At 41.7% G+C, this 8,730-nt stretch overlaps 1 pseudogene; it reads right to left on the bottom strand.

Annotated features, from left to right (window-relative positions):
- Positions 1 to 7,359: 7,359 nt before the first annotated feature.
- LOC103727806 lies at positions 7,360 to 8,165 on the bottom strand (annotated as a pseudogene).
- Positions 8,166 to 8,730: the final 565 nt, after the last annotated feature.

Here is an 8,730-nt window from a genome sequence, read left to right as displayed (position 1 = left end):
GTTAAGAGCACTGACTGCTCTTGCAGAGGACCTGGGCTTGATTCCCAGCACCCACATGGTGGCTAGCAACCATCCATAACTAGTTCCAGGGGATCCAGTGCCTTCTGATCTTCATGGGCATTGCATGACACTGGTGCACTTACATACATGCATTCAATATACTCATACACATAAAATAAAATAATAAATAAAATGGTTGTTTAAATTTGTGTGTGTGTGTGCATGCTCATGGTGTGGGTTCCTGTGGAGGCCAGAAGAGGGCATTGGATCCATTGCAGCTGGAGTTACAGGTGGTTATGAATCTCTTGACATGGGTGCTAGGAACCTAACTCTGGCACTTTGCAAGGGCAGCAAGGTTTCTTAACTACTGAACTATCTCTCCAGCCCTATTTAAAAATATTTATTATTAGGGCTGGAGAGATGGCTCAGTGGTTAAGAACACTGGTTGTTCTTGCAGAAGACCCGGGTTCAAATCCCAGCACCCACATGGCAGCTAAGTCAGTAACTCCAGTTCCAGGGGATCTGGTGGCCTCTTCTGTCCTCTGTGGGCATTGCATGACATGGGTGCACTTACCTACATGCAGGCAATACATGCATACACATAAAATAAAAATAATAAATAAATGTTTTAAAAAGTTTAAAAATATTATTTATTACTACTGTGTGTGTGCATGATGTGTGTGCTCATGTGTGCCACAGTGCACGTGTGGAGGTCAAAGGATAACTTTGTGGACTTGGTCTTCTCCTTCCACCTTTGCATGGGTTCCAGAGATTGAACTGAGTTTGCTAGGCTTGCATGACTTGCAGGCTTGCACTTTACCAACTGAATCATCTTCACAGCCCTACATGTCTTAATTACAGGAAACTGAATATTTTATGTTAAATGGAAAGAAGTAATGCAGGCTGGTTCCAGTATTAAGGTTGCTAATGAGTTGCTCTAAAAACTGAATGGTTGCCCTAGATTATCTGAGTGGACCAAAGGCAACCACAAGTGTCCTTGTAAATAGAAGGTAAGAATCGGAGAAAGAAATGACCATAGAAGAAGAGGTCAGAGTGGGGCAATTGATGGCTGAGATAAAAGATGAAAGGGGGTGATGGACAAAGGAATATGGATAGTCTCTAGAAAAGGATAGAAAACACAGTCTTCTGGAGAGCTTCTAGAAAGGAACCTAGCCCCAAGACTTTAGTCCCACGATAATCAGAACTATAATAAATTTGTGTTGTTTTAATCATTAAGTTTCTTGTAATTTATTATAGTAGCATCATGAAACTAATATAGCTTCCAACAAAATTGATAAGAGGATGTTCCCAGTGAAAGCTTTTTGACTCTGCTCTATTTTATCTTTTGGGGAGTCCCTTGGCATTTGGAGCACCACAGAGGAAGGGATAGATATCCAAGTTGAAATGATAAACTTTCTTTGATTATTCCAGAATAAATAAGCACTTCTTTAGCCCTTTAAATTTTAGCCAACTGTTGATGCATACTTGAATGGTTCATTTAAAGATGATTTGGGAATAAGAAACTACTTCCTTCATTTTCTATTTTAAACTGAATCCAGGTTGATTCTCCTGTGGGTTTCTGTGAAATCAATAATTGGTATGTTGGTTGGCAGGTGGGGGTGAAAAGAAGTCCCTCTTTGCTTTTTTTGGGTTCTTCGAGGCACTTGGAAAGTGGAAAAGATCTTGGCCATTCCTCCACGGTGGCCTGCTCTGTGGTGGCTTCTTAACAAGCCCACAGGTCTATTTAAAGGCAGGTGGCTCTGCCAGCAACTCCTTTTTTTAATGCCATATTCACCCACAGAAGCCCTCGCTGAGGCTCCCAACACAGGGAACCTGGTATTGTTTTTTGGGTTCTTCGAGGCACTTGGAAAGTGGAAAAGATCTTGGCCATTCCTCCACGGTGGCCTGCTCTGTGGTGGCTTCTTAACAAGCCCACAGGTCTATTTAAAGGCAGGTGGCTCTGCCAGCAACTCCTTTTTTTAATGCCATATTCACCCACAGAAGCCCTCGCTGAGGCTCCCAACACAGAGAACCTGGTATTGCTTTTAGTTATTATTATTATTATTATTATTATTATTATTTTAGTATCTATCTCTTTCCAGGAATCTGGCATCACAGGTGCATTGCCATGGGCAGGTTCCAGTCTTACAATTTCACTCAATTCTATTCTTTCATCCCCTTCTCTGCTGTAGATGACCCTCCATGCTCAGGACATTTGATTACCCCATCATCCTTTCTTGGATGATCACTTAATTCAATGTACCTGGACCAGGAATGGCAAACTGACCCAGTGAGCCATATTCAATGTCATGGCCTCTTGTTTTTCCTTAGTATACACAGTGATATCCTGCACAGAGTTTAAATTTTAATTAGTTGCTAGGTTTTCAAATGAAGTTTTTATTTGAATATGTCTAGGCTTTATTCAGAATTCAACAGATACAGGTGGGACTTTTATCTTCTGGTAATAACCAGCTTGAACTGAGCACATGGCTGGCATTTGTTCCTCACATCTGTGCACTCCCCACCTTCCTGTTATACCTTTATCCCTGATCAAGATCAATTATTTATTGTCATATACCAGATTCACTTTGCTCATTTACATTATCTTTCTAGTCTTACAGATCTGATGATTTGTAAAATATGGTCTAGATTTTTCAGATGCCTGGAAACGTATGTGTGTGTGTGTGTGTGTGTGTGTGTGTGTGTGTGTGTGTGTGTGTGTTTAAAATATCCTATTCTTTAGTGTGTACATTCTATGACAAGGTCTTTCCTAGTGTATCTAGAAGTGGTTTTCTGATTCAGCTGCCCTGCTTCTTGTAGGTATCTTTCCATAGAGATAGAACTTTGGCACAGACCATCTGTCTGCAGAGGGGTGTGTGTGTGTGTGTGTGTGTGTGTGTGTGTGTGTGTGTGTGTGTGTGTTTAAACTCAGACATACAAAAATTTTTCTGGGAATTGCAGAGACCTCAGATATATAAACATAGATCTGGCTACCAGCCTGGTAAGGAATTTCAGTTGGAAAGGCAAGCTGGATTGCTATCTATGGACTTCCTAGCAGCAAAAACAAAGTCCAGGTGCTTTCCCACTTGGTCACCATGCTACATGATATTATCAATAAATTATTTCATTGGAGTGTGACTCCCCCAATGACGGATAATATCTGACCCATTGTGTGTCTTGTCGAGGCTCTGTAGGCATGCCTGCTGGGTGAGTGAATGGAGACAGTGAATCTGGTAGCTTTTGGCCTCTCCATGGTAGAGGAGTAAGATGTAGGTGTCTTGACCATAGTTGGAAATCATCTGTGAGGTAAAATTAGGTCCAGTTATGCCTAACTGATTCTGAATCATAAAAAAACAATCTCAGAGTGTTGTATTATAGCTTATAAAAAATCCTAAACAATAAAAAGTACATTATGATTTACACCAATTTATAAAAAAAATTTTTTGTGTGTGTGTGTGTAGTGTAAGTGTGCCATGGCATGTATATGGAAGTCAGAGGACAATTTGAGGGAGTTGGTTCTCCTTTTCCACCATGTGGGTCCTGGTGTCTGAACTCAGATCATTAGAGCCAGTGGCAGGCACCTATACCTGCTGAGCCGGCTTGCTGGTCCTGGAGGAAATTCTATACACAGTGATGCCAGTTCCTTCTAGTGTAATCTCATGGTATTATTTTTTTGGGGGAGGGGGTAAGGTGGATTCTGATGGTCAAAATCACTGGCACATTGCCAGCGCAGTTCCTCTTTCCAACACTCTTGCCCCAAGTTGCCATATGACTGGCCCATGCTTGGCTTCCACACAGCATATGGACAGTGAAGAAACTTGCTTGCGAAATTGCTCCTTTCTATGATTTTTTTCATCAAGCAGGAAAAGTGGGAACACATATTTCCTTAGACTGTGCTAGTGGTGCAATAAGACACTGCTGATCTTCATCAATTCAGTTGATCAAAGCTTACTTTCCCTGAAAGAGTTGTGTTGAGGTCTCCTGCTAGATCGTCCCTGCCTGCCACCAAAACTTAGGAAGGGACTGGCAAAGGGAGTAGAAACATACCATGATTAGCTGAACATGTCAGGCAAAGTCAGGAAGTGTGGGGTTGGGAACATGCTACAAAAGAGGATCTTTGACCTTCTGGTGGTGTGCACAAACATGGAAAGTTCTGGACAGGACCTCCATGACAGTATAACCTATCACCTGCAGCTTGAAGATGAATGCAGAAGCTTCTAGAAAGTCAGTGCCTTCACAGATGTTGTTGAAGTAGGGGAAGCTTTGACTTTGGAAACTGGGGTGGTTGGATCTCCTGAGTTCCCATTAGATGCTTTTTTCACCCAGGTTCTTTTGTGGGAGAGTGGGGTAGACTGGGCAAGGGGACTATTTTTGTAAAATAAGTCATTTCTTTGATTTTCAAAATTGGTTTCTTAGAATTAAAAAAAATAATTCTTCTAGAATTCTTTTTTCCTCTTTTACATAAGGCTAGGTAGCCCATTTCAGAATTGATTTAAACATATGCCTCCTTATTCATAAAATTCCCTGTTTTAGGTGTTATGTTTGATGAGTTTTGATGTGTGTGCACAGGCATGTAACTACCACACCAGACAAGACGTAAAACATTTTCATTGCCCCCAAAAGTTTGGTCTGTGTTTGTGTGTGTCTTTCAAGTCAATTTTCTTCTCCTCTGTGATGGCTAATTTTATGTGTCAATTTGACTGGATAAAGGATACCCAGATATCTGGTAAAACTTTATTTGTGGGTATGTCTATGAAGGTGTTTTCAGAAGGGACTAGCATTCAAATTGAATTGTTAGGTTGAGCAAAGAAGGGCGAGAATTAACAGATCTGTGGAAGTCAGAAAGAAGAAAAAGACTGGAAGGACAAATTTCTCTCTCTTCCTTGTTTGAGTGGGAACATCAGGGCTTACTGCCTCTTAGGCGTTTGGAATCTGTGACTTCTTCTAGTAGCTCCCTGCTCAACCCCAGACTAGGACCTACACCAATGGCTTCCCCAGTTCCCTGCTTTGCAGATGACATGTCCTGGAACTTCTGGGCCTCGATACTGCATGATTCAATTCTCAGAATAAACCTTGTGTTTCCTATTGGTCTGTTTCCCTAGAGAACCTTGACTAATATGCCCCAATCACCATGTTAGATTGGTTTGGTCTGTTCTTGTGTTTCAAATAAATTAAATCACATAGTATGCATCTTTTTGTGTTTGGCTTTTTTCCTTTAACTGAGATTTGCTAATGTTTTCTGTAAGGAACCCAGAGTAATGGTTTTGGTTTTATAGTTCGTTTGGTCTCCCTCACCTCTGCTCCTGTAGCATCAAAGCAAGTGCAGAAAGTATAAAAATGAATGGGTGTGGCCAGATTCCAAAAGTGCTTTAGTTACAAAGTAGATGGTGGTCTAGATTGGCTCTGGAGACTGCAGTTTGCCAATGCTCGGCCCAACATGGCATTTTTACTATCTGTCAGTGTTGTTTTCTGTATTAGTAATCTAGTCTTTTGACTACTAAGAACTATTTTTGTTGCAGCATGAATGTATCACAACTTGTTTATCCATTCTCCTACTGATGGACATTTGGGCTCTTCCCAATTTTTGATTATTACAAATACCACTGCTATAAACATTCTTACATGACTCTTTGAGAACATATGTTTTCATTTCTCTTGGATAAATACCTAGAAGAGGAATTGCTGGGTCATAGCCTGGATGAATGGTGAGCCTTAAAGAGCTGCCAAATAGCTCTTCCAAGTGGTTGTGCTTTTGCCATTCTTATTAGCAGTGTACGAGGGTAACATTGCCTCCCTGAAGCCATTTGGTGTGGTCAGTCTTTAGATTTTAGCCATCCCGGTGGGTACACTTCAGTCTCTCTTTGAATCAGGCTCTCTGTCCTTCATGAAAGTTCTTAGTCTGGCATTATTTCATCTTTTTTAGTGCCATCTCATTCCCATCATGCTGTTTTTGCTGGATTTGTACATCCAGGGCTCTTTCAGTCTCTTCCCAACCATTGGTTTCATTTGTCACTAAGCATGTCACCTTACTTTGGCTTTCCTACCTAAGTGACTTTTCCCCAAGCGTATCCTCATCAATCCTACCAACTACTAGCTGGCCACATCATCCTCATTTTCTGGATCCTTTTCCCCATGGAGACTTTTATTCCTAAATGTAGTGAATATGTGTCCAGACTAAATTGGGTATAGCTCATAACCCTCTAGAAAGAGCTTTTCCCACATACTCACTGCTTCTGAAAATTCATTTAACCTAGTATCTCCCCCGATCTCCCATACTTAGGAGACCTCAGATATAATTCCTCTGGAGCAAATATACATGTTCATTTAAACTTATTACCACGCAAGTGCCTAAGTTACTTTCCTGAGAGAGGATTTTCTTAGACAAAAGATAAAAAGCAGAGCAAGCAAGAATGTTCCAGAGACATAGGCAATGCTCACTGAAAACCAGTGGAGCTGGGAGAATACAGGGAAGTGCAGTCTAGTGTGGAAGGGCTAAATTCCCCTTCTTCACCATTTGTAACAAAATGACTCTTTATGTGGACCCAGGTTCTAGCAAACTAGATGAACTCGTCCTTATTTTTCTCTCTTGGCTCTCTTTCACCATTTGTTTTTCTTTCTCCTGTTCGAGATTAAATAGAGGTCCCTTATCTATGTATTTACCTTCAGTTATCTGTGAAGAAAGATTTCAGACCTTCCAACTCATCTGTGAGTTTAAATTCTTTTTTTTCTCACTTTTAAAGTGATTTTATTCCATTGCCTTGCATTAGGAAGACTCATATTAGAAAGGCAGGTGGGTCAATGTCCAACATATAAATAACAGCGTGGGCACTAAGCAGGGGACATATCAGCTGGTCAGAGTATTGCAAAAATGAAGACCAGAAACTCTACATGGACATCCCCCCACACCCCCAAGTCAGGTCCTGTCATAGGGACACTGCCCTCCTCACTGCCTAAGTCTAGGACTTAACAGAGCAAAGCCACAATGGGGAGAGAGGGGGCAAGGGAGGGAGGGAGAGAGAGGGAGAGAGAGGTAGCCAATGTGACCAATAGCATAAGAGAAAGAGAGGGGGGATGGGGGAAGGAGGGAGGGGAGGGGAGGGGAGGGGGAGAGAGAAGAGAGAGAGAGAGAGAGAGAGAGAGAGAGAGAGAGAGAGAAAACCACTGTGACCAACAGCACCAGCCACACAGACTGGTACTGCTTTCAAGCAAAAACAAAAATAATGTTAAATATCCAGCTTCAAAATACTGGCATTTTCCTTCCCTAAGATACTGTTGGAGTTTGCACAGGAAGGTTGGGAAAGCAGGAAGATGGCTTGGATGTAGCATGTCTTTGGGGACCACGCCCCAGCAGGCAAGGGCTCACTCCAAGGCAGCCAGCTGCTCAATGGCATGGAGGACTTGTCTTTGCAGTTTCTTCAAATTCTGCTTGCTGTTGGTTTCCTTTGCATTTTGCTCTTGGCTCTTTCTTTATCCAGTTTCAAAAATTTGCTGAGGGTTAGTTCTTCAAACTGCTTCTTGACAGACAGGAAGGCACACCCAGATGAGTGCTTTTTATGTTCCTCTCTCAACTTAACTAAAGCTATATACAACAAACCCATGGCCAACATCATTCTAAATGGAAAAAAACTGGAAGCATTCCCATTAAAATCAGGAACCAAACAGGGCTATCTACCATCTCCACTCCTTTTCAATATAGTGCTTGAAACTCTTGCTGATATTTGACAAAGGGGCAAGAACACACAATGGAGTTTCCATCTTCAACAAATGGTGCTGGCAAAACAGGATCTCCACCTGGGGTTGTCATCTGGCTCCCACCCTTCCAGCTCTTTGAAGCAGAAGAAACACTGGGCAAGTTTGGTTCATCCTCAGTGGGACAATGGATGAAGCCAGTCTCCACGATCCACTCTGGGGTGCAGGCGCAGCCCTCCAGGAAGGGTCAGTTCTTGAAGGTAGAGATGTGGTGGTCCTTGAGATCGAGCTGCCAGGATGGAGGCAGTGCCAGGGCGAGTTTAAATTCTTAATAATCAGCTTTCCAGTGGTCCATATTACCTATTAGCTGCCAATATCCAATGAAATGCCTCTCTTAAACTATGTCTAGGCAAAGACTGTCTTTGACCTACTATGATGCAGTTATTCTTTGCCTCACTTTTCATGAAGCCACTCATCAACAAATTTATACATTATAGAGTTAATGACTGGGAATATTGCTTGTAACCCAAACAATATCATAAACCAAAGCAATGAATCTGTGATGGGGGCATTTAATGAAAATGTTCTGGAGTTAGGTGGAGAAGAGAGAAAGCCAGGCAGCCAATAAAGATGCATATACTGGAACTGTTAGACATGTGACAGCCTGGCATAAGATTTTTTAAATGCTTTTTTTTTGGACAATTTCATGCATCCATGTAATGTATATTTGAAAAGAGATTTTATTTTTATTTTTTATTTATATATATGTGTGTGTGGGCATGTGCATGTAAGTATTGTTCTCTTGGAGGCTAGAAGAGGGCATTGGATACTTTAGAGTTGGAGTTAGAGGTAGTTGTGAGCTGCCTTACAACCTGGGTGCTGGGAACTGAACTTGGGTCCTTTGCAAGAGTATTATGTACTCTTAACTGCTGAGCCATCTCTCCATTCTCTATATAATGTATCATGATCCTGATCATCTCTACCACCTGCATCCCTTTCCCATTTCCTCTGGACATCTCTTGATATATCCTCCTTTCACTC

The sequence above is a fragment of the Nannospalax galili genome, unplaced genomic scaffold (assembly GCF_000622305.1).
Source record: "Nannospalax galili isolate Female #2095 unplaced genomic scaffold, S.galili_v1.0 scaffold127, whole genome shotgun sequence".
NCBI lineage: Eukaryota > Metazoa > Chordata > Mammalia > Rodentia > Spalacidae > Nannospalax > Nannospalax galili.
Note: the sequence above shows the minus strand (reverse complement) of the source record. Positions and strands in the feature narration are given on the sequence as shown.